We start from the raw sequence: 27,563 nt of genomic DNA on the forward strand, positions 1-27,563 counted from the left end.
ACATTGCAGTAGGGTGACTATGCTGTTATGGCACTAGAAGGGTGTCGAGCATTTTCTCAGTAGCATGAGGATTCACTCCTCTTAGCTCTTACAGAACCAAGCCAATTTCAATCATATTGAAAACAAATCTGATTCCTTACAAAACAAATGGGACTCACTGAAGTTGCTCCGAGACCCAATATTAAGGGAGACATCTGCCCCTGCTGTAAAATTGTGTATACAACCTGAATTATTGCTTAGTTATTATTAATACCAAAGTCATTTCTTTTATTAAAGCCTACAACGCTCTCTACATAAGACCACACATAGAAGGTATTTTTGAGATTTAGTCAATAGTAGAAAATCTGATCACCATCAGATATGGGACTATCTTCTCCCTTTCTTATTAATTCTGATTATACATCAGTTAACTTCATCATGTGAATTTAAGTAACACTCACTACTGTTGTTTATTAACCAGTCTTAGAGGTCTCTTTTTCTCAAAACAGATTTTAATACTAGAACAAAACAATATCCAAAAAGGCCACAAACTGTGTAGTTACTCTAAGCTATTTACCACTCACAAAATTCACACAAGATTAGTAAGCTTAGGAATGCCCAGTTTTAAAAGGTATTTTGTATGTTATCAGATATAAGCATGAATTAATATGCTACATTGTGACCTACAGCTTAAGATTACTGCAGCTGTTTTCCTATTTAAAACACATACTCAGATGCTAATATAACAAATGTTTAGATTTAAAATGCAAACGAGCAATTCATAGCTACACATTAATTAAGCCTCTTCCAGTTTCCCTGTTTTCCTAGTGGGGGCTGTCAAAAAATCAGACCTTTCGTCATACTGAAGTCACACCGACATGCTCAGAGTTCCCTTTGTTCTCCTCCTCATTAGGAAAAACCTGTCATTAAGAGAATCTATTTTAAGCAAGCAGGGAAATGTGCTTGGATTTTGATTATGGCAATTAAAAAAACCCTGCTAGTCAAAGATGGCACTTTTTTATTTTTTAAATAACATTTCGCATTATTCGAAGACATTTTACGAAGAAGACTGTTAAATTAGGTGATAAAAGGTCACACTTTTGCCTTTGAAGTTGAAATATGTAACTATTATTTCTTATCTATATGGAATTAGAAGAGCTTTAATCTCATATTTTAAAGGAACCATTATCAAATTCACCAGACTTCATAAAACAAACAAATGCTTCACTTCCCACCCTTATTTAATCCCAGCCAGACAATTTCTTCTGCTCTTTGAAAAGGAAGATTTCTTTCAACATTTGACAGAGCAATATCTTTTTGTTTTCAAATTGCACAGTGTGGTTGGGAAGCTGTAACCACCACCTTTTCAAAGCATGAGAAATGGGACAGTTGTCAGGGATATATTTTAAGAAGAAGGCTCAGACAGAATAGGGTGGGTAAAGAAAAACAATGTTCTTATCTTTTTTCTAAAGCTAGAAGACGACTAACATGTAACTGAAAGAGGGCAAGTAGGACAGATCACAATGCAGAAGAAAGTACTATAGCAAAATCTTAATTCTCCTTACCTCCTACAGATTTGAATGTTGGAATATTATTCATACCCACACACACACACACACAAATATCTACTGGCAATACACAGAGCTGAAAAGTCCTATCGTGCATTACATTTTCATGTGCTTTCAATTGAAGTTTTGACAACTAATCCATCCTGCTGAAATTAACATCACTGCAGATCTCTGAGCAGACTTGCAAAGTGCCATCAGTTTTTAGATGACCCAACCAGAATATTTCCATCACTGACCTTCAAATCTGTATTTCCCACTAAAACCCAAAGGATGTTGGTCTCCCAATGTCAGGATGCTACTTACTCCCTCCTGGACAGATAATGCAGATCAGAAGTAAAAGCACAAAATCCATGAGCAACATATAATGAAAGAAACAGCCTGAAGGATAAAGACTATGCATGTACATCAAATATACGTATGCTTTATTTTTCCAAATCAACGTAGAAACAGTTACACAAGAGACATTTACAGGAGCTGCTGAACTTGAGTTCCTGAACTTGTCACCCACTGCTTATGTAAAAAGCTCTGTACTGCGAAATAATAAGTGTTATAGAAACATACATTGGATTTCCTTCAGCGCCCCGCAGCAGCCATCGAAAGGCTCGCTGGTCTCTTGCCAGTGCCAAGGAAGCCGTAGTTTCAAGAAGGAACATGGCTGTATGCAACACTGCCCATGTCCACACAAATCTGGAGAACCAGCAGCGATATCCTCAACAGAAACCACGGAGAGAGAACAGTGCTTCTGCCCTGCACCCACAGGGCCCTTCCTGCATACCCTCAAGCTGGTTCATGCTCTCCCGCCCAGCAGGGTCTGGGAAAGGCAGGGCATGGCCTCCACCTCCCGCTGGGCACCGCAGGTTCCGGCACTCTCAAAGCAACACCCCAGCACAGGCCAGGGAGAATTATTGTTCACAAAGAAGGTTATTGATTCTTCTCCCTCTGCCTTTTATCTTTCCAAGATGAGCCATTGTCTTCTTCCAGACTTAACCATCCCCACTCAAATCCCCCGATAAACCAGTCCCGCACTAACGTTTCTGCCTGTGCTGTTTCAGCATCTAGGAAGCATGAAGATTCAGTCATGAAATCGTATCAATAGAGATAAATGTAAACCAGGAAGTCTCCAAATCCAGCTGCTACCCTGCATTCTAACTGCTTTAACGGGCTCTGAAGCTTACATGACTCATAGCACGTTACAATTCCCAACATTTCTGCAAGGTTACCTACAGGAGGGCGGGTCTGAGTGTCAGAGAAGCGTGAACAGGCACACAGTCTAGAGAGAGAACTCAAAAGTTTAAATTTATACAATTTTCTTTCTGGCACTCGTTTCAGAGGTCCTATTTTCAGCTTCCTGAGGCTCATGCAGTTAGACCTTAATAATGAAAAAGAGAGTAAGCTAAACTATTTTTCAATGACAATGCATATTAATGAGGAATTGCAAAATACATTAGACTGCATTACCTTTCCATATTCACACATTTAAAAAGCATAAACGGTTTGGCACTGCCCTTCAGAAACAGAGCCCTTTCTAATAGGCTCTCTTCTGCGACCTCGAGTTAGAGAAGAGTCTCGTCATTTCTCATTGACTCCAAAGCCAGAGCATGTCACCCTCTTATTATTCTAAATACCAGCAAAACAGGTTTTTTTTCCTCTGTGCTTTAATTAAAGGGCATCTTGTAATAGATATTTAATAGCAGGCAATTTTTTTTTTTATATCTAATACACTGAGGTTGTCTTGCAGTGACTATGTGTTAATAGACTGTAAAGACTGCAGAGTCCCCAGTAAATAGAATAATTATAAATGACTTCATGTCAAAGAACTACCAAAAACTCCTTTAAAGGAGTAGCTTAGTAAAAGAGAGCAGAAATCTTAATTGTATTTCTTGTAATTGTTCCTAACTCAGGGAAATACAGTATTTGCTTAAATGAAAGATAAGCCATACAGTAATCATGCTTTATTTAGTAAAACCAACTGTTATTTCTCAAATTATTGAAAAGAATGCTATCTAATCCCTGAGAAAATCTTGTGTTAAATTGGATTAATTAAAATGAATATTATTACTTTTACAAAGGGAGTTTTATCCCACTCTTACATCCATTTCAATTCATAATTAAAACAGATGCAATGAATGTATAAAATAAAAACAATTTAATACTTAAACCTGAAAAATGTTTCCTTCTTCCTATTAATAAATGGACCCAATAGGCATATAGATAGTCGGTAATACGTGGCCTGTCAAACATCCACTGTTAATTAGGGTATTTTAATTCTCAAAACAAGAAGCATTTTAGTCTCAGTTGCTGCCTTCTGAGAACGTATAGAGTAACGCTGACAGCAGCAGGATGTGTTCTACTTCAAAGGAAGCAGGAAACCAGCCTGGGATGTCTTTTTTCGTCCACCCCCTCGTGACCTCCTGCCATCCCGATAGCCATCCATGAAACTGTCCTGACACCCCATTTGCAAGCTGACGGCTCCTATTTCACAGAGAGTTTCTGGAGATGTTACAGTAGAAGGCAATGAAAAATATAAGCCTTAAACAGAAACACTGTCAGGCTTTATCATGAAGTAATTTCTCTTTTAGTTTGGGAACAAAAAGTAATACAAGTGAAGGCTTTCCAGCCTTTTGTTGTTTGTGTTGCCTTCAAGTTTCCTCTTAGGCAGTGAGGTCTGTAGAATGCACCCCCAGCTTTTGATTTCGACCAGAAGTCCTAGTACTCCAGAAATATCAGTAGCAAACGCGTTTAACAGTCGCTTACATTAAAACAAGTATAACAAAACACTGTGCAAAACCTCACCTCTTCAAAAGGCAGGAATAATGAAGCGCATCTGGGGCTTTATTCAATAGGTCTTTAAAGTGGCCACCTAAAGAGCTGCTGCCAGAACTTTGGGAATGAGAGGACTCTGCATTAAACTCCAGAAAAACTGCTGGGGAATCCTTACCTCTGCTTAAGGATGAGCATCAGCATATCCAAAGGAGAACCAGCTCGTTTTGGAGACTATAGTCCTTTCATTCAAACCAGAAGGAGTTTAAATGGGAATCTAAATCTAAACCATGGCTTGGGAATCTACGACTAAACAGTCAGACTTTTCTAATTTAAAAAATAAAACCCTTCCAGTGCTATTTAAACCTATTTCAATAATCCAACTCTTAAAAGACTTTTTCAAGCATTTCCTCCTTTCAGGAGAGCACTCTGTTTAATAAGCAAGACATCAGTGAAAAATAAAATAAGCCACATTTCAAACCCAAGGTAATGCGTACTTTAAACAGAAAAATCACTTCCTTAGACGTGCTTATAATCAGCTCCACACCATTACCCAACAGCTCTCCTTTAAACATTAATCATACTACAGTGCTTGTTTGCTTTCAGACTTTTGCCTCTTGTTGGCTTTGTTCCCTTTTCCCTGCTACTTCCAGAAAATACAACACAGAGCACATAACTACATATCAATAACAACTACATATCAATAAAGTAATTCTGCATTAAGGAGAGCTGGCTAGTTACATTCATACAAAATCTTCAGGTACCTTTTCCTTCCGTTGAAAGCAGATGTAAATCTATCCTGCTTTAAAACAATAGCCCACTTTATCCAGAGAACATGGAATTTGGAGAAAAATGTAGTTGGCAGAAATCGCTTGGAGATGCACAAAACACCGACTTCTTCAACAATGCAAAGATATTGCTGCTTCTCTCTTCCCCACATATGACAGCAAATTAAAATGTCTTTAATTGCGTAATATTGACTCGTCCAATAAATAGACTTTAGAAAGCTTTTATATCCATTTATTTTCCTCCTTTCTCATTTGTCTGACTCATTACTAGTTCATATACAGCTATTACAACCATATCTAAAGCTAATAAATAAGAAAGATAGATGTGAAAAAATATATACCAGATGATGTCCATTTTCCAAAGTGCATTACTATGCCTATCTCTTAGGTGGTGGCACTTTAGGAGCTTCCTCTTTCAGTTCATTGCAACTCTATGGATTTCTTATATTTGTGTGCTTCAGGAGAAATCATCTGGCAATTAGTGCTACCTAATGGATACTTCAGAACTTGTCCTCCCCTTGCAAAGCTGCATACACGTCCTCCAGATTCCTGCCTCAACAATGTATTCTGAAAAACATAACTTGAAAATTTCATTATTATTGACTGCTACCTGCTTTCTGCAATGCACAGGACACCCTGCTGCCTCACAAGCCTTCCTATTCTAAGTCGGGAAAAACATGTTTTTAATATCTATCTTTGTTCTCATCTCAGTTTCATAGGCAATGAGGAAGAAAAAAAAACAGGAGGCAAAGAAAAGGGAGGGAGGGTTTGTCAAGTTGAGCTCCCAGGACTCCTCTTATACAATACAAAAATCTGAAATACATGTTACTCTTTCTATTTCTTATATCTATAATTCATTTCATCAAGGCTTTCTTTCACATATCCATAAAGCGATTCAAACAACAGCATGGTCTGAGTAAATATGGTTTTCATTTTATGCCTGGAACAACTAGGCTCGCAGATATGAAATGTTAATTATTACGTTTAACATAGAGAACTATAGCCTTTCAAACGTATAAAGTTACATTAACCTCCAACAAATGGGACTTTGGTTCTGACTCAGGGTAAATCATTATACAGTGCTACTTCCACGATAGCTTTAATTAAATCTCTTCTCTCTTTGGTGAGATTGGAGACCACAGAAGGACACAGCTGGCTGTCCGAGCCTTTTGGCTGTAGAGGTACTAACAGTCAAAGCATCGCACGAGCAAGCCAGTGTCAGTTTTTAATATGCCTTGCTTCATTTCTATCCCCAGTACGGTAGCAAGAGGCAAAAAGAAACACAACCAAGGTAACGCACATCTTTGTACCTGGCTAAGCGAAAAGTGCCTTTTCAGAAATAGTAAATCAATCCAGTGCTGCTAAGTGTGAAAAGCATCGTTCGTCTTAAACCGTGGTTAATAGAGCTACCAGCAGCTTGGATATAGTGGGTCTTCCACTGGAGTGTTATCTATGGAGATGCTTCTGCGTACTCAGATACTCAAAATTAATCTCTCTACTCGCTTACAAGACAAATTCCATGAGTTCAGACAGTTATGGCTCAGATAGAAACAATAAAAAGGGTGACAATGAACTGGTGAACTGGACTTAGTTCATCTCCATGTTAGTCCTCCCCAACTGGGATCCAGTTCAGTACTGTGTAGTAGGTGTGGGTTAAACAGCTCAAAAAAAATATCTCTGTCCCTAATATTTTACACCTGAGGCAGAAAAAGACCCAAACAGCAGAAGAATCATTATTCCCAGTTGTGGTAAGGAATGAATTGCACAGTATCCCACAGGGGATCTGGAGTAGGACTAAAACTCAAAGCTGGTAAGCCCAGCTTGCTCCATCAGCCGCCTGCAGGAGATGGTGCAGGCATGATACTACTGAAATTAAAAGGATGTTGACCCCACACAGAGTTAGAGGTACTCAGTACCCGTGAAAAACAAGAACAACATAAGAAGGACTAAGCAAGACAGACAAAGAAAATGCATATGCCTTTTTATGGAGGTTGCAGAAATAGATTTTCCTTTTTTAACTATGCTGTGGAACTCAGTAGGAAAGCTGATTTATCCTGTGAGTGCACAGCAGTCGCCCCTTGCTAGAGCTGCTGTTTAAGTTTAATTGGAATACACAGCACTTTTATACCACCGAGAACATTTAAGAAAAGCAGAAAGACCCTTTCAGTTCAACACGCTTATATCTGGTGTGATCCTGATCGCTGAATCCAAGTGGAAATGCGAGCTGCAGAATGATTTCTTTGCTATTTCCATCAGGAACCCAGAGGCAGAAGCGGCTGCTTGCAGGGGAGAAAAGGGGGCCAAGACTGGCTAACTCGGGGGACTGGCAATGGGAGGTGGAGCCTTTCATCCACAGGTCACTGCTCTGAATCCAGCACAGCAACCAAAAAGTTATTGCCATCAAATGGAGGTTCAGTGGCCTAAGATAAATCATTTCAATGGGTTCAGATTCATATAGGCACTCAGAGCAGAGAAAGCATCACTAGAATTAGCAGAGCTGCACAGCCAGCAGCAGCGTGGAAGCTTCTAGTGTTTTCCTACATTCCCAGAAACAGAACAGTGTTACTGAAAAAATCCTGGAATGATTCTTTTGACCAAGAAAATTTATCGTAAAACTGAAGACTTATTTTTACCTGCATTTCTATCATTATTTTACTTTTATTTAGCCTCCTTTGGCAGCTTTCTTTGCCTTTCTCCATGCTGTACATCAGAAGATAAGTCTTCTGAAAATTACTTTTCCTTAGAAGTAATTCATATGAAATACTGCAAAGTGAAAAATTGCAGCATCTTCAAAGGCCAGGGAGAGAGAAAATTCTTCTGAGGAGAACTGCATCAACTTCGCAGAGCAACAAGATTATAACCCAAGTAACCATCTTTGCTTGTGGATATATGAACTGCTTCATGGACATGGATAAGTCATTCTCTACCCTCTAAGCAGCACAACACTGGCTGCCCCTCTGTTTTCATGCAGAGCACTGCATGTCAAAAATATGGTCGAAAGTCTCTCAGATATTATAACAAAATGTGCCAAAAACAGGTGCTTTTAAACAAACCACCACAGTAAAGATGACTCAACCCTTTGAATTTAATGGTATCACTTTTGGCTACTAACGATAAGCCTGAAGACAGGACTCTGCTGTGACCGATACATGAGAATGCAGCCTCCAGAATCACCTACAGAACCAACGTACGCTTGGTAACCAAGAAGCAACTAACCACACTGCCACCAACGCACTGGGGAAAGCAAAAGCGGAGACTGGATTCGGGCAGAGACATTCCTGTTGTGTTTGGCATTCCAGTTACTATTCCTAGCTTTATCAATCGCACTATGTAGGTGCAAATGTCACTGCAGAGGCCACATAATTATTCAGAGTTTAACAGCTAAAGAGATGCTTGTGCTAAATAAATTTGTGCAGTTCCACTGTGAAAATTCTGCGTTCAAGAGGTCTCATCACATCTTGTTGCCTGGCATGCATGGATTGCTTTAATAGCATGTTCAGCCATAGAACAAAACATGCGAGGGCAACAGTTCAACAGTCTTGATCAGCCCTTTTCTTCTCCGTGAGTACATGTAATGCTTCTGCAGTTAGAGAACTCATATAGACTCATGCTCACTGGATTTCTTTCTTGATGAAAAAAAAACTGTTATTTATGATAACAGCTCTGCAAAATACTCTGAGCATTGTGCAATTTAAAGCCTTATGAGTTCCCAAATGTAAGATTTTTTTAAATAAATATTGCTCCAAATATTTACAAGATGCAAAGAGATTGTTGAAAAGCTATCATTACATGACAATAAAAATGCAATATCCACTGTGAAGCTTCACACGCTTCACACTATAAAGTGTTACACAACGGCATTAAATATATGTAACACAGATAGTTAGAATTTAATTCAGAGGGTGATGGATACCTGAGTCCGTAACAGTCACTCCAGGAAGCATCCATTCAGGTGTATCCACAAAAGCATAAAACATATAATAATGCCTTTCCTATTTAAAAATAGGATAGAGACTACAAAAGAGTCAAACTCTAGTGAAGCACATGAATGGAAATCCCAAGGTTTCTTTCTCGAAGATAGAGAACTATTAAAGCAAGCTGGGATTTTTTGTCAAGGTTAGGCTTCACAATTCTGCCTTTTGATCATCTTGGAATAAATGGGCCATTTATTTGGACTTTTTGGGGTTTTTTTGACATATTAGTTAGGTGCACAATGCAGTTTGACCTATAATTCTCAGCTCAGAGTCCAGGCATCTCACAGGGTGCTCTTCACATTTACGTACGACTGTACAACAATAGCCAGTTCTGTTATATGAGCCAGTTTCCAGTACTGTAGATAAAAGTCTGGTCCCGATGAAGCAAATATCATGGCTCCAGCAAAACAGATATTATACCCTGTATTAGGGTATAATTACATTCCTGTAGTGAGGAAGAAACAAAAAGTATCTCCATGAAGTACAAAAGCAATTACGTTAATTGCTATCCTGTAATGCTTTAAGGGAATGTTATTCTTTCCCAAGCCCTCTGCCAGGTTTTCATAGCAATGACTTTTGCTCCCCAGCTTTCCTGGAGCTCCTTTCAGCACTGGAAGCTGCTCTAAGGTCTCCCCAGAGCCTTCTCTTCTCCAGGCTGAACAACCCCAACTCTCGCAGCCTGCCCTCGTATGGGAGGTGCTCCAGCCCTCCAACCATTTTCATAGCCTCCTCTGGACTTGCTCCAACAGATCCATGTTCTTCCTGTGTTTAATATCCTTCCTGCATGTTTAATACAAGAAATACTCCAAAGAAGCGTAATGATTTTGTGGGCACTTGGTCTAGAGCAGGTTGCCCATTAGCTCACATATATATGTTCTATCAATTATGACAGCATAGCCAAATGATAAGGTGGTCACTATATTCCTCACTAATTGTTCCACAGGGCACGCAGCTGATGCACGATCATAGCCATGTGCATTCAAAGTGAATTATAACATCCAGGAGTTTTGGAGGGGTAAGAGAAACAGGACTTAAAATCCTTAACCCTTTGTTAAAACTAAATCCTGGAAGGAACAGTACCAAGGGATGAGATAAACACCAAAGTTATAAGGAATTAACGATACATGAAATTGCATCTTTTTGCTCTCTGACTCATCCTGAAAATCGGGGTATCAAAGAAAGGTCAAGGAACTAATACTTGGAAAGTTACAAAAATAGAGGAGCTGTGGGGGGTGTAGAATCATAAAAACATCACTTCCACATCTATGTTAAAACCCCACACCTCAGTATCCAATCGCAAGTGCAATATCTGCCTGCCAGTCTCTTCGGTCTACAGTTTGCTGTCTGGAGCTGAGCAAGCCATAACTTTTAAGTTCTTTTCCTGTCAATGAGTAAACCACCTCAAAAGCAAGAAAGCTGTGCACATAGATTAGACACTCCTCAGGTGTCTCAGTATTTCCCACTTCATACCCAGCAGGCACCCAATTCACACACTGAAGAGTGTCAAAACAACACATCTACACCCAAAAATTCTTCATACGTTCTACGGGCTGGGAAAACAACCACTGTTTTCTGTGGTATGGAAGCCTGATTTCAGAGAGGAAAAGGCTTTTTAATGCAGTCCGTGTACGTGGTCTAATCCTGGCAGTCCCTGATGGCGTGCAATAAGCACAGTCCTGAATTACATGGATGACACATCAAGGAATTCTTGGCAGTCTGCAATAGACAGCCAAATACCTGAAATAGTTAAGAATTTACTGTCCATACTCATAGAATCACAGAATGGGTTGGGTGGGCAAGCCATTCTGTAGGCAATCCCTCCCATATCACAGTAGTCTTAATTTTTCCCTCAGGCTGTCTCAGTGGACTTGCGAGAGGAAAAAATACTTGGCAGTGGGGTTGCCTCAGCACTGTGGATCAGCTCTGTGGTCAGCAAGGCAAAGCGTGAGCTGGGAGTATGATGTATGGCTACACTGCACGGAAGAGTTTACCAAATATTAATGACAGTTAGGACTGTATCAGTAGCCTTATTAGCTCATTCTTCATGAAAATCTACTGGGTAACGCTGAGAATGAAGAAAAAAGCAGAAAAAAACCCAAAACAGTAAGAAAAAGAGCAAGCCCTTGCTCCGAGTGAATTCACTATTTCCATTTTCAAATAAGCATCTTCCTGCTTTCTCCAGGGCTCCGTAGCACAAACAACCCATAGCTAATACTACATTTCTCATAAAAGCACGATCAGTAATTGAGGTATAACTCTGGTATGGTTTGAACACTGTTCAAGTTTCAAACTTGGTAATTACTTCAGATAACCCATCGGTGACTGTTCACCAGTTGCGAGTTTTCTCACACCATCAGCACAGCAGGCTCCCTTCCTGAAAAAACAGGCTGCTTAAAACGCATTGGGTCAGCCTTATATTAATGCGTGCCTTAATTTTATCCTGTGATAACAGGAAGAAAAAGAATTGGGCTATAGGTCAGGTGGAGCAGTCGCACCTGGATTTTTCCCCTGCTCTGTGCTTAATATAAGAAATAGTAGAAATACAGCAGCTGTATCTACAGTCGCTTGCTAATGATTAAGTATTTATGATTTCATCTCCTTGCCATTTCCTACTGCAGCAAAGGAGGCTGCAAACTGTATTAATCTAATACAAAATCCTATTGTTTGGAAAAATAAAGTCTCCCTTTAGGAGCTCCGCAGAGCCATCTGAACTACTGTTCATTTCCCTCTTCAGGTCTGTCCAATACATATTTGGGACTATAGCATCCCATTTCATCGCTGTCTCAAGTGTGATCCTGTTCTCCCTGCTCATTGTAGGAAATGGACTATTTTTTTGTGCGGTATCAGAAGTTGAAAGGAGGTCATGACATTCTGGTGGGCTTTTTTACGGTTTATGAAACCTTCATTAAACTTTTAGTAGACATGGCCCTGAGTAGCTTGGGAGAAAGCAAAAAAACCTCTGAGTGCTTCTGGGGAGCATCACCTGTAATTTATTCACTTTGAGTGCTTTTTATGGCACAGCTCGAGACAGATGCATGACATGATTCCAACATCTACAAACCTGAGGCATGAAGTAATTGAATCCATAACCAGAAGCTGGTAAATGGGTAGTCTTATGAGTTATTCTGTAAGTGTTACATGGAGAACAGCTTGCTTCACAATCATTATTTTGCTGTAGTGCAGAAATCATGTAATGAGGGCTTCATGCTGTTGGGATCCTAACCCTTGATTGTTAGAACATTTCAGTCATATTAAAAAAAAAAAGATATATTGCAAGCAGATAGGGAGAAAAATAGTAATTGGAAACTCAGCAGTGGGTTAAAGTCACAATTTATTTACCATTTCCCTCATATTAGATGAAACATTTATAGGATTATTAATAAAGATTCTGCATTGGGTTTGTGACACAGCAGTAATGTATCAAACTATACTGCTGCCGGAAGCACATGGGTATACTTTTCTTAGGGCTCCAAAGAAATCTTATCTAGTTTATGTTTACTAAAAAAGAATGTTAATTTTTATAGTTGCTTTATTTAGGATGTGACCTTTAAAGTACAGAGGCAAAAACAATGCACCCATCCAATCATATTGATTTCTCAGTTCTACAAGGTGAATGCATTAAGGAAACTAAATTACAAATTAAAACTCAGCGCTGATTTATTAAAAATAAGGTGCTGATGAAAAGTGATTCTCTTTACAAGAGGCTTTTCTAATTTCCATTGCAATTGTTATCACCACTGTAGTCATTAGGTCCCAGAAAAGCTGGTTTTGGTCATGCAGTTATAATCCAGAATCGTTTCAGGCTTTTTTGTGTTACTTTCCTATTTAATTTAGCTTAATTCTTTGGCCTATGACACTGAAAAAAATAAACAAACCCAGTGGCACACATGCCTCGAGCAATGTCAGAAATGGGAAGGGGAAAAGGGAATAGAGGGATAGCTTGTCCAAAGCCTCTGACCTCTGCAAATGTGAGCATATTTTGTTGTGGCAATATAGTACCTCCTAACAGTTCACTTCACATTGTTTGCCACTTGGATTTTACAGAAAATTCACTGTTACAAGATAAAAACAACAAAAATATTCCTCTTAAAAACATCTCCAGTGGAATCAGTCAAATTGATTCAGGCTGCTGCTGCGGCAGCTTCTCCAGACAGATGCTGCGTGGCTTTTATTTTTAAATTCCCTAGATAAAAATCATTACAGAAAGTATTCATTTTAATAGCTCATAGATTCACTGAAGGACAAGTTCATAAAAATAATTTTGTTTATGACATAATTAAGTATAAAAAAATACCCTATAATTTTAAGCTATTCCCAGTTCATTTACTTGAAGTAGAAGTGTACTTTGGAACATATTTTGATTTGTTACTTATATAGAGATACATATACACACACTTTTTTTTTGTCAAGCAATGCACACCTTAGGTCCACCTCAGAACACTAACTTTTACCATGAACCCAGCTGCTGCCGATAATGATTAGATGAAAAGCCATGAAACAATAAACAGGAAGAGTTCTGATCTCAGGTTAGGGATGAGAAAGAAGAAGCTTGCTTTGAAATAATTATTTTACTGCAGAGCAGAAATGCCATAATGAGAACTTCACGCTGCCAGAAGCTGTAATCCTTGATTGCTGGAATACAGCTGTCACATTAAAAGTGACACATTGCCAGTAGATTGGCATTAGCTGCAGTCATCTTAGACCTCACATCTGTGCTACATTTGCCCAGTTAAGGAGATTCTTAGTTCAAGTCTAGGCCAAGCTTAATGAAATTATTCTATATGCTTTATTACAGCAGTGGTGTTCAAAGAAAAGTATATTAAAACTTATTATTCTGCTTGACAAGAGAAAAAAATTGAAAAGCCAGGACCTGTTGTTCTAAGAAAACACCTTTAAGAAGCCATCGCACAAAAGTGCAGGTGGTTTAAATAAACTGTTCTGTTTAACTAATATACTATAAAGATAGATGCTTAAGCCACACCACAGAAAACAGCTTTCGTCATGACGCTGACTAAGGAAAAACAAGCTTAAGCACATCTCCAACACAGATCACATTTCTACCTGATATTCTGCATCTCTAGATGAAATCCTGTTCCTGTGAGCAAAACCCAGGCAGCCTTGGCTGAATCTCGGCACTTCAGTGAGAGTGAAATAACGAACCTAAGTGACATTTGCAGGCCTGGAATTGCCAACGGCGTTGTAGCTGCCAACAGGAAGAGCAACTGGCCCAAGGCTGAGCGATAGGGGTTCAAAACAGAACAAAAGGGAGTCCCTTCATCGCTTATACCCAACAAAATACTGCCTTATGTAGAAATTTGCTTGTAAACTTCCACATTTCAGGAAGAGGGGAGTAATGTACTGAAATTTTACCAACCAGAATTTCATTAGTGTCGATATCCTCATCATCGTGATTGTAACAATTCTAAATATTTGGACATACTTCTTTATCTTGAGGGTGGAACAACCTCTAGTTGTGGAAATAAATGCCTTTACTTAAAGCCCAGTCAGGACCCACTTGAAATAAACTCACATCTACAATGAAGTTTTCAAATTTCCTAGACCATTATTTTTCTTTCTGTGTATTTACTCACCTGGAGTGAGTTAGTGCTACCTGCAAAGCATGTCATGCCCCATCATGAGCATCTTTGTCTGTTTCACTAAAATCTGGCAATAACTGAGACAACCAATGAATAAATTAAACACCACCAACACCTCTCAAGATGAATGAAGAATTTCTGTGGTATTGCAAGCACACTATCACCCACTGGAAAAAAATAGATCAGCTGCAGCAGAACTGGGTGTAACCACAGTTTTCCAATCATTTGGGCTTGAGCTATTAGTTGGTACCAACAAAAAAAAGGATCATGAAAGAAGAAAACCCACAACTGTGAATGCAGATTTTGATGGATTTGAAGCCATTTCTATCAGTAGAGACTTGGCTCACTGGGCAGTTTCATACTTCCATGCCCCATTAACTACATACACTTACAATTTACAATTGCAGGGAGAACTGAGGTATTGTTAATATTTCCTTTTTTAAAGAGCTCAACCTATAGCACCAAATTGTGTCATGCATTGCCAAATATAGATAGTGTTATCAGTCAGTCCTTATTTGATATGCAGCTACAAACAAAGCAGCTCCAAGCGCAGAGCGCAAAGATGCTGGCACTGTGCAGCTGAGCTGCCTGCAGCTATTTCTGGGACAGGCTGTCAGTCACTGGAGTTCGTTAAAAATGCTTTAAAATGTGTCAAGCTCCATTTAAGAGACATTGTTTTCTACAATTAATGCTCCTGTTACTTTATTTCTTCTACTTTAAGGGTAGAGAAGGCTGCCTGGGCAATGAGGATTAACAAAGATAGAGGGGAAAAAAAATAAAGATGCACTTCCACTGTTTTGTTATTAGGCCTTACTGAAGAATTTAATAAGTTGAATTTTCCTATTAATGCAATTGCAAATTTAATGAGGTTCTTAATTTATGACTTCACTTATAAAACAATAACAAGCGGAGCTCTAATTGCCTGAGTGTGTCTGGAGATGACAGCGTGTTTAGGCTTTCACTTTAACATCTAATCTAAATATATTAACAAACAGCACAAAAATCATTGCAGTTGTTTGAAGACAGGACAGAATTAATTAATATTTGTGACAGAAAAACCATGCTATTAAAGCATTATCCTTAGGGTTCTATGCCACTTGGTGGTGGAGAATCACCAAGCTCTCACTTAATATTACTGAAGTTTTGTAGCACCCTCGAGAGCTTGTTAAGAAAGATTATTCCCACTAAACCAATAATTGGAAATGAGATCAAGTTCATTGTATCATGAAAATTTAGGGTCTGGTCCAAATCTTAGAAGGTATTGGATGTACTCAGCTCTTAAACGTGCCTGAAGCTGTGGGCAGATGCTTCATCAGAAGACTGAGCCTTTTCTTTGCCATCTTCTGAGACACTGCAGCCCTTTCCTTGAGGGATGCCCTGTGCATTTCTAGACTGGGCTATGCGTTACCAGGAAGGTCACCGTGCTGGTCTACAATGGGGCAGGAAAGTGTTACAGCTGGGAGTCCCTGCTGTCTAACACAGGGCAGTTTCCTGCAATGCCTTAAGCTCTGCCTGCCCAGCCGCAGAGCAAACGATGCACAACAGCTCTGCTCGCTCAGACTGGAAGACCTTATCAGCACATATCCCCACTGAGCAGACTGAGCACAAACGGTACCTGCCATATGAAACTCAGCTTCAGAGATTTATCTCCCTTTATCCCAAACAAAAAAGTTTTCCTGTCAATAGATATTAAGTCTTAATTTTTCATTTTTCTATTTTTTATTTTGATGGTTTGATGCTGTTTCATGACAGTTCAATGTAGGTTAACTACAAAGTTCTCACATTACATAGGGCCTGACACGTTCCGCTAGCTTTCTTTAAAGTTGTCTGTATTGTTTTCTTCAATACAGAAAACAGACAAAGAAAATTAAAAGACCTCATACTGCATCAGTAGAATTGGCTTGGAGGTTTTTAAACATGTAATGCAGCAATACCTCTGACAGTCATAAAAATTATATTCTAGGAAACACCATTATAAGAGAAACTGAGTATTCCCAAAGACAGAGTTTCCTAATTTAATCTTGTATCTTCATTTCACTAAGTTACATTCTAACCTCAAATCAAAATCCTGTTTTCACTTGCATCTTAACTGCAAAAAGCAGTATATTTTTTTATTTAGTCCTTGGGAAGACAGGGTTACTGCTTAATTCCATCTACCTTCACGCTTTGACACGTGGAACATCACTATTCATAAACGCGAGCTGTTCTTGTACCTGCCTGCCAGTCTTCCCATCTGATGGTGGTAAAGGCTGGGCAGACCCAAAACTTTCAGACAAGTTCATCCCAGTCCAATACAAATCAACTACTGAGGTGACATCCATTTACTCCCACTTGTCCTACGACAACAGTTCTCTCTCCAATAAGACAACCAGCAACTTTTTTGCCACAGAGGTTTAGAAACTTTAAAAAGGAGCAGTTTTCTGGACTTTGTGGCTGCTGTAAGAAGGTGTGCATCACTCTGTCAATCATACAGGCTGTGCTACCAGACAATTCATCACAAGAGTACAGTAAACTCCTTGCAAGTAATCTCAATAGCATAACAGTTCCTCCTTCAGGAGCCAGTCTACCTACTTCAGATGCTTAACATGCATTTTTGCCGCAATTAAATGATCTGGAAAGCTGCAGATTGTTAACTGATCATCTAACATGGCTTAATTTACTACCAAGACAAGTGAATTGTTTATATCAGTCAATTTACTGATTTTTTCTAATTTTTTTTTAAAGAAGGAGACTTCTAGTTTTTACAGACACACAGATTTTGAGGAAAAGAAGGAGCCGTTTACAGGCATTAGTATTCAAGCTGTCTTCCCCAGCCTGTCCCTTTCCCTCCTCCTACCTCTAAGACAACACAGAGGGAAGAACATGAGCAGAAGTAGTTGCAGGGTCTAACAGTGCCATTCGTCACTGCCAAGATTCATCACTGATACAGGACTACAAGAGGGAGCAGCTGAAAGGTTAAGGATTTATCTAGAACATCTGAAACGGATATTAAACTGAGATTCATAGCAAAGTGCTTAGTGAAAATTAATGTTTACTGTCTTAGCTATGGTAATACTATAAACAGAAACTTGTTCCTTTCCCAGAGGCAGCAGGGACCCCTGCCACTGGGCAGCAACACCTGAGAGCAGGTACATACATTTAACATTTTGCATTCTGACTTCAGAAACTTTGGGCAGAAACTTTGAAGCAAAAAGCAGTATGTTCACGAGGGTGGAACACTAGGTGCAGGGGCAAAGGTTTCTGGAGATGCCTGCAAGAAAGAAGTTTTAAGTGCCTCAATGTGGTTCACTGCTGGCTAAGACCCTATGAGCAATAAAGACCTTTATAAAAGCTAATAAAGGCAGCTTTATTGGTTCTGTAGAGCCATCATCAGCATTTTCCTTTCAATACCTATCTAATGACATGCTTTTTAAAAGAGTTATAGGCTTGTAAAGATCAATGAAAAAATAACAGACCATGAGCCGAAGTATTACTTTGCCTGACATCTTCATGCCCATGTGGTTATGTTGGCTCACTTGAGGCTGATGAGGGATGGTGGGACGACTGTACAAGCCCAAAGTTCTAGAAGAATACTTTTTCTAATATGAAATTGCAAAAATGAAGGCTTTCATGTACATAAAAAAATAGCAGCTTTGACTGTAAAAGGAAGAAAAAAGAAAGAAGAAAATCATTACAGATTTCCACATTGTGCTTTTTGCAGTAACTGTACCTTTTCTGTTTTCTCTCTGAAGTGGTACAAAAAAAAATCAACTAAAATATTTTATTATTAAATTATGCTTTACAAGATTAGGTTCTTAATGCTGTAGCTTCCTGTCTAAAACACTACACATTTTATTTAACTTAACTTTTACTTGGAATTAAATCAGCAGTACTCCGATCAAAATATAGGATGAGAAATGTTCATTACTACCTTTCTCTCAATAAAAGGGATCCAAAGAAAGGAATTTTATTCAACAGCTTTGAATTAGTAGCAGCATCTTACATGTCACAAACATCTGAGCATTTATTTGTGTTAAAGGAAACATTAAACACAGATGATTAAAACCAGTTGAAACAAATGGGTTTCTTCACTTAATCCAGTGCTTCTGTATTACTTTAGTATTCAGTAATTCAATAAAAACTGAATTAGGGTTCCTCAGTCTGAGTGTAGTTTTAAGGTAAGAGAAATCTCTATCTGAATTTCTAATTGCAAGGTTTTTCCTTAAACAACGCCAAATGCAGATAAGGGAAGGTGGAAAAATGTTCAAAACATTAGAAATCCTAATAGGCACTTTTCTCTTAAGATATTTGTGTATATTTATTTTGGTTATTTTGATGCCTTTAGGGTGTTGAAAGACAAGAAAGAACTTGGACAAAACCCACCACTGTCCAGTTGCTCATTAGTCAGGAATAGCAGGCCTGGCAAAGAGCTGCACTCCTCACGCCCAGCTTTCCCAGAACTGTTCTCCTGCTTGTTTCTCACAGGCAATGAATCAAAGTCCATCCAATTATCACCCCTTTCACCACGTTCTGCAGCTACGTTGCCAATGCTAACTTTTTTAAAGAAATACCACATATTGATCTCTTATACCAGGAAGACTTGTCAGTAATTAACGATTAGAACAGGAGAAAGCAGAACAGCATCAGTTCCAGCTAATTGATTCTAACATAACATAGCATTTGGATGCACATCTGTGGTATTTGATCCTCAGTCAATCTATCAGTCTGTGAACTTCTGCAGCCTTCTCTCTTCCCAAAGAAACATCTCTACAGAGCGACATGAAAGCAGTTTAGAACTCCACCTGTATTGCTTTGTCTTCCCTCCAACAGGAAAGCCATTGAAGCTTCAGTGTCCCACTTGCATGCTTTCTTGAACCATTTCAGGGTTCCAGGTGAGCTATTCTGGGTAGCCAACTTACAAATTACACGAAGTGCTTGCATGAGAGTCATTGAAACTCCTCTGGTTACCACCACCATTCTTACGGGCACCTAAATATAAATGCAGTGCTACATTTTAAACCTGTGCTTTTACTTTTTCATAGACTGGAATAAAGTGTAATGTCCTTGTCAAAGTCATGCTACGAAGGCGATATGCAAATATTAAATATGAGAATGGAGAATAGCTGAAAGGTATTAAGTAGAAATTGCAAGCAACTGCTGACAGTGCCTGAAAGCTAATGATGCTAATTAACGATATTCCCAGGGATGGGTCCACAAAAGGAATGGGGAATGCAATAGAACAAGCTTGACTTCTCTGCTTTCTTATAGACTAGAAATTAAGTCTAAAAATGGCACTCTAATTAGGATAGCTAAATAGCAAAGAGAATATAAAGTAAACAAGTAGCAGTACCTTCCTCATAATAAATTCACAAACAGCTTCTCACATTCATTCAATTAAGCTTGTAATATAGAGGTACCATGCGTTTCCCTTTCCTTTCTCAGTTATCAAGGCAACAGACCAAGTGTAAGTTACATGATTGATTGGTCACAGAGATGGAATCAGCATATTTTTGAGCATAAGAACATTATTTACAAGCACAACAGTAGCTGTCTTCCTTTAAGGTTCCACATGCCTGTTCCAGTAGCACATTGCAAGTCAAAGTAGTATCCAGGGTTTTGAATTCCAAGTAATACCAGAAGCTTCTCTCAAACAACTTACAGTCTCAACAATGGAGTAGAGGACAGATGAAAAAGAGCTCATTACAAAGTCTGAATGTAAATCAATAACTTTCTGGACATGACTAACACCAGATTCAAACAATACTAAGCTAACAAAGTCACTGCAGCTACATAGGTGATGGAACTTGCCATGACAGCAACACCAACTGGGTTTTGATTCAAGAGGAATTTATTTCTCCAACATACTACCATTTCTGCTTCTCTCTTGTTTTGACCTTGATGAGTCAAAAAATTTGCAAGAAAAGCAATATCAAAACAATTATTTCTCACCTGAACTTGTGTTTAAAGCAATGGAAAAATAAAGAGCAGTTTCAGGAGATGGTATTTCTTACTAGTACACTTGAATATGTACAGCAGAACAGACGTGAGGCAAGCTGTCCAAGAGGTACAATGCTTTATGAGGGGGAACAGCAGCAGGAGGATAGGCTTGGTATTTTGTCAGAGAAACATTGCGTAGACTTGAACACTACACTCAGGTGGCACCCACGTGTAGAAACAGTGGATTTCCTTATTGTGGGCTTTTACTAAAGAACCCCTTACTGGAAAAGGCAGAGAAAGCTGTGTACAAAGGACAGCCTACGTCAAAACGTCACGAAGGCCATTACATCAAGAGTATTGGCTACAAGGGAGCTAATCAGGGAATCAAGAGGGAAGCAGTGATGACATGGCAGCAGCCACGACCGGGTGAGCTCGGTGCTTCAGAACGGCAACTCCGGGCAGCATTGCTCAATTAGGATCTGCAGGATTGGCTACTGGTACCACAAGCAAACTGGGAATACCAAGTTCTTTGACATTATGAAAGTCCAAGTGCCAAACACTAAAAGTCACTTAACATGTACTGAGCTCTATTTTGGCTCTCCCGTTTGTAATTTTTTCTCGTTCAAACTGATGGATGAACCGAATGAACACTTTTAATTATTTCCAGGGTATGCCCTTCAGAACTGCACTGCTTTCCCCATATACAGTTCCTCTGCCCAGAGACTCCCTTACTTCATTAAGATGGAAAGTCATTTCACTCACAAAAAGCCAGAGTAATCATGCTTTAATCAACTGAAGTGCACACAAGCTGCCACCACCATAAATGCCCCATGACACAAGTGCAGCACAATACCGTGTTGCCTGCTGCCTACGCGATGCAGAAACGGCCGATTTGCCTGGCTTAGAAATATGAAGGTAACAGTTCCACTTAGATTCAATGCCTACCTCTCTGAAGGTGACTTGGATTGAAAAGCACAAGATCAATATGAAGTAATTCAGTATGTGCACAATACTGGCACAGGAGAGGGGAAAACAAGGGTGAATGGCTATTTTTTTGAGCAATATTCTACTTCACCACAACAACTGCTTAAAAATAAGCCACAGGTCAGAGTCCAAAGTTCCTCAAATAGACTGCATTTAAACTATTACATATTGCATGCTTGGCAATGGTAGGATTGAAACAAAAAGGTAGGAACTCAGGAAGAGCGAGTTATCTGGTTTACAATGGAACTCAGAAGTGAAAGAAGGCTTACAGAGAGATTAAAAAAACCCTGATCTTTAGTAGCTTGGCAAACTTCTTATGCCTTGCCAAAAGGGGGAAAAAAATGTTCTTCACTCAAAGAGTCATGCTTAACTAATTAGAGCCCCAAAGGGCTTCTTTGGAGACTGGGGAACAGCCACAGGAATACTCTGTCCGTCTCCCTCTGTGCAAATGAAATAACCATCCAACCTGCCTGTGAGGTTTTCAGCTCCTTTAAGTCAGCAAAATGGACTTAAGAAATCAGGTCCTTTGCTGCAAAGCACAATGGGAAATCAATATCGCACACCAGAACTAGGAGGCATAAGAACAGAAAAGGTTTAATATTTACAAAGCAAACAAATAAACATGGTTTTATTTAGAACTGTTTGGGCTGGAAGGGACCTTAAAGATCATCTGGTTTAACTGCACTCAAAAAAAAAAACCTGTATTTTTTTCTAGAAATCTTACAATCCGTAAGTATAATTTTATTAGAATAAAAATGCAGTCCTGTCAGTGAACATCCCTCTGAGGTGTTTAGAGTATCCCAGCCAGATCTTCCCTACAAGAGACTTTTTTCCATCATTAACATTGCTGGCAAGGACAAGGATAAAGCAGTAGAACACAAGTTTCAAATTGAGAAGGATCAATTAAAATGGGCTTAAATGCAGACATTCTTGTTTCTGGAATATTACAACTGTTGCTACCCTTCCAAAGTGCTGGATCACAGAGTCAGTGCAGAGGCTGAGAATGCTTTCTACAGAGTGAGAAAAGTGAAGGGAAGGAAATTATTGGAAAGAATGGAGGCATGAATATTAAGAGCAGGAAAAAATATATATTAAAAAAATCTACAAATATAGCCAAAACCAGAGAGCATAGAAAGCACTGAAGAGGAACCAATAACTACACCTGGAGAAATACTAAAGGCACCATGGAAGCAAAGAGAGCTACACAGGTTAACAGTCTCTGTTCTCCACCATGGCTATAAAAACTAGGACTCTCCTGGAATACACAGAGGCAAAAATTAGTCATTGTCACAGTGAGGTTCTTGAAGAAGTTGCAGCTCTGCATTGCCTGCAGCCCTCATGCCCTACAATGAAGCCGGCTGAAGGATCCTTCTCTCAGCAGCTCATACCCCGTCCTACTGTGCCAGCTCCACACAACCTGAACCCATTTCTACAGTCCACCAACATGTGGTATTGTTAAGGTACCAACTCAAGCAGCTGGTGATGGGTAGCTGAGAATCCAACACATCCAGACATTTACAGCGGACTCTGAGCCTCAAAACATTAGTCTTCAATGGATAAATTACTGGGTTTGACTGCTCTCGTTTCAGGAGTGACAGACAGGTTTTGCAGGAGGCTCAAGGTTTGCCTGCATGCAACCTGTCATCTTAGAGACTACACTAAGATTTGTTTGTGTTATCTTTATCATTGCTACAATTAGAATGAAACAGATAGGAAAACTGCATCTCAGAAATCACAACTTCACAGGTGTGTAAAACACAGCAATGCAAGCCCTGTCAGTAAGCATTTAGCTTTGACAAGGGCTTGGCAGGGCATAATTTAACCCCAGCCGTCACTGTAAAAGTTTACTCATCTGTGGGAAATAAGACTGCAGCTTTGCTGGGGATTCAGAGGCTTCATTATGTAGATTCACTCTATAGGCTTCTTTCTCAGTGTGCAGTTTGAGATGTGCTACAGCTTTGCTGAGACTTCTCTACTCAGCCTCACTAATTTACTAAAATTAGGTATTTTTTATTTAGTTTAGATGGAGGGGCATGATCCCTAGTCAAAATATAAATTTTAGATACAAAAAGGATATAAGCATAGCATACTGTTAAAACAGATATGCACATATGACATTTGTTCTAGTAATTAGGCCTCAATGTCAAAACAAACCTCTTGCTAGAAGATGCTTTTATCTATTTTAAAAGTATTCCAAATATGTACACTACATCTATATTTTATATAGGTGTAAAACCAAATGACAATGATAGCCATCTTTAAAACAATTAGATTACTTTAATGAACAAATTAAATCTGTAAGCAATTAAACATCAGAGTAATTAGGATCAGAAAGTGGCAGTTCTTTGGTAGCGCACAAGCAAAGAATTCAGTTTAAATGACAAAAGAAATGGAAAAGATGATCTGACCAGCAGTTTGAAAAGGTTTTCTCACCCCAGATAATAGTTTTTCAGGCTAATCAGAATCCTGAGCACCAGCCTATTATTCATTCTGCGATTCTGTGTGTGTCGTTGTCTGAGTAAAGACCCAAGATCAGAGCACACGCAGACAGGACGCTTGCTGCGGATGTTCATGCAATGGTCATAACAGCCCTTCCAGACTACATCTCACAAATCAGTTTGGATGGAGCAAACAAGCACAAGCTGCCCACAGAAACCCGTTAAGGGATGGAGTCACAGATGCAGACCTGAAGTTATCATTTTTATTAAAAAAATATTTCAGTTGTAGTGTAGTCTCAGAACGGAAAACACCAGAGGCAAATCAAAATGAGGTCTTGAAGCAGAGAGAGGAGAAGGCAGGAGGCAAAGCTGTATGATATTACACAGGGAAGATGAAGGCCATTTTATTGTGTTGCTTGTAACATTTTAACCAAAAAGAAAAGCCCACAATGGGTTTGAGCGTATGGTAGGGCTGGATGAAGCACAAGGCTTGTATTTCATGAAAGATGACCAGACATAAAACACAGGCCAAGCTCAGCTCTGGAAAAATCAGGGGTGCACAAGGGGAAGAGAAAGAACACCATGAACACCAACATAAACGAGGTACAATTGATAGAACAGTTCTGCCTCTCACTTATCCTCTCTGCTTGAGCACTGGTGAGACATCGGGCAGCTGGGCATTGCTGTCTCTGGCCCCAAACATTTAATGATCACTGATTTTATCTGCATGCTGATAAAATGTGGTTTATTTCTGTTACCATTTCGGCAACACCATCCAAGAGCTGGTAGGTAACACAGCCAGTAAAGATGTAGCATAGCATTAAATTCAGATTTTGATTAGTACAGTAGATGTGTGCAATGTTACTTCTGAGTTCACTGCACTTAAGAGGTTCTTTCCACGTAGCTTTAAATCTGAAGTGACAGACTGTAGCATGAGACAGCTAAAAGAAGCCAACTTTAGAAGTCACAAAATCAGAAAACATTGAAGAGACTGGCAAGAGCTTCACCAAACATTTACATTAAACATGAATTGTTGTTCTGATTACATTTTAGAGCCAGTAAATGAAGAATTTTTTTAAGAGTTGCTCATCTCCTACTAGAATTTTTAATTTTTTAAAGCACAGCAGATCGGTGCAAAGTACTATCTCTCCAATAAGTTACCTTTATGAAACAGTACAGCAAAAACATAATAATTAGTCATACTTAACCACAAAAAATACATAGGTCTCATGCCTGCTCTTTGCACTTTTGAGAAGTTTTTTTAATAATTACTATTCATGGCAGAGATAAACCAACTGTAACAGGCAATTACACAAAGCATGTGGGTTTGCTACAAGCTTCGCTGCTCCCCTGGAAGCCAGGGCAGATTACCACAGCTAAACAAACCTGGGGGAAAGACCTACCCCTACCTTTTACATCACAATTGGAGAACAGCAAATGCTCTGATATTTGCATCTGATTCCACCTGAAGTACTTGCTTGGTTTTCTAATATTGACCAAGTCTTTTCTCACCTCTATGTTTCTAATTGCAAGAAGCTCAAAATGCTTTCAGAAATGGAGTGGATTTGTAGGCAGTACATGACTTTCTTTTGGGGAGGATTGCACAACCATTCTGCTCTCTTACACTGGTGGGCATAACTAGTTCACAGTGGGAGAGCTATTTAAATATGTAAATTCCCACCTATTCATGTTGACAGTATTGCAGCCAAAGTAAATTGGTGACAGGGGACAAGGCAAGACTTAACTCTACGCAGTGCAGTTTAAAGAGCAGAACTGACCCATCCACAGCACCAGACTAAGTTTCTCAACAGTATTAACTTTTCAAAGCTGTACCTGACACACAATTTCTGCCTGTAAGAGAAGGGAGCATAACATTATTTTCCTTATAAATTCAGAATATTATTTAATTTCAAGCTCTGCTGCAAGAGAGCCTGAAGTAAAAGTTAAGTAACGACTCCAACTAGCTGCATTAATGATGCCTTAGAGCAGGGGCCAAGCAACCAACTCAAATCGAGCTCAAGTGGCTTAAAGTTATGCCTTTAGGGTTAGGCAAAAAAAGAGGTTACATCTGTGGACAAAGAGAACATTTTCACAGTTTAACCAGATCACCCATGCTCTAATATCAGTTCTTTCAAAGTGCTGGTGCTCATTTTTTGCTGTTCTTTGTGGACAGTAGTTTCCATACTTGCATTCTCTGTAATACGTTACACAGTAGTAGAATAAATGTGGTTCTTTAACTGATCACACTAAGAACTGGAGAGCAGTCCAATAACATCTCCTAAAGCCTGGTGCAATAGAATCAGTTTTAATCCTTCTGAACCCACAAAAGGATGCTATAGATTAGCTCTATTTCTCTTTACAACCTTCCTTTTGACTTTATTTTGCAGCTAAGCATTTTTGAAAAGCAGCTAGGAAAAGGCTTAAGACTCCCTCTATAAAATGTCTGGAACTTATTTCTGACGAAGTAAATATAATATGCCCTTCGCTTTAATTGGCACAGAATCACAATATCACCATCCACCTTAACTTGAGTTTACTGCTAACAAATTGCTGCAGTGGAATTAAAGCTCAAATATGACCCCAAAGACTATTGAGCACTGCAAGATGAGCTCTGACAGCATAGAAACAACCACAGCAATTTTACTCAGACTCTACTACAAACACTAGCCTGTAAATCTGATCTATAAAAACAAAACACGATTGATCACACAAGGTGGACTTGCTGCTTTAGCTGCAATAAGGTGCAATGGGAACTACGCACTCAGTGTTTGAGCTTCCATAGCACCATGGAAATTAATCTGATGGGGCTGAGCTATCCCAGCAATGCTTTCACTTATAATGCTTCACAATACTTTTACCTGTCATCATCCTTGTCAAAAAAGCTGTGGATTCATAATGCAGACTTATCAAACTGTAGTCTTCAGGCAACTGAAGTTCTCAAGCAACAGTGACAGCGATGATAGTAGCTGTACAAGTTGAAAAGCTCCAGCTAATTTCATAATGAAGAAGTGTTTGCCATCATACGCTCCTGTCTTATTAGCTTATACTTAGAGGTTAGTAACAGTAAAGAAGTGCTACACATCTGATAAAGCTGCCCTCTAGGATAGTCACATCTTTATTATCATATTTTCAGGTAGACATCACTGTAGACACCAGAAGATGCATCAAAGCACAATTCTGTATTGTTTTGTCTCAAACTCCACAACCTTCACCTCACTTACACAACTCCACTGCGTGTGCTGTGCTTTTACACAGTAAAGGACAGTACTCAGTGCGAGCAGTTACTGTAATTGAGTTCTATACCATCGAAAGCTGAGGAAAGGAGGAGAAACCACACAGCTTTAGGTAAGTACGTAAAGAACAGCCTTTTTTAGAGCTCTGACCTGGGATCACAAACTTCAGCTGCTTCTCATTCTGTTTAAACTCAGCTAAACAGCCAGTAGCAATCACTTTCCTCCATCTCAGTTTCCCGGACTGTGAAGGCAGGTAGAGGCATTCACACCACAGTTATGACATCTATAAATAAAGAGGCCTTCTAAGGACCATCGTTACTATGAAA

At 39.2% G+C, this 27,563-nt stretch overlaps 1 protein-coding gene across 4 annotated transcripts in view; it reads left to right on the plus strand.

Moving 5' to 3' along the window:
• Nucleotides 1-27,563, plus strand: part of CHST8 (carbohydrate sulfotransferase 8) — a 162,205-nt gene that overhangs the window by 131,236 nt on the left and 3,406 nt on the right. Inside the window, exon 1 of one of the 4 annotated variants that reach the window (XM_054078743.1) lies at nt 22,056-27,349. The exons of the other annotated variants lie outside the window; for them this stretch is intronic. The gene's annotated coding sequence lies outside the window, so the exon portion shown is untranslated. Of the gene's footprint in view, nt 1-22,055; nt 27,350-27,563 lie in introns of those variants that run through there. 4 annotated transcript variants of the gene reach the window in all.

This window comes from Cuculus canorus, chromosome 13 (assembly GCF_017976375.1).
Source record: "Cuculus canorus isolate bCucCan1 chromosome 13, bCucCan1.pri, whole genome shotgun sequence".
NCBI lineage: Eukaryota > Metazoa > Chordata > Aves > Cuculiformes > Cuculidae > Cuculus > Cuculus canorus.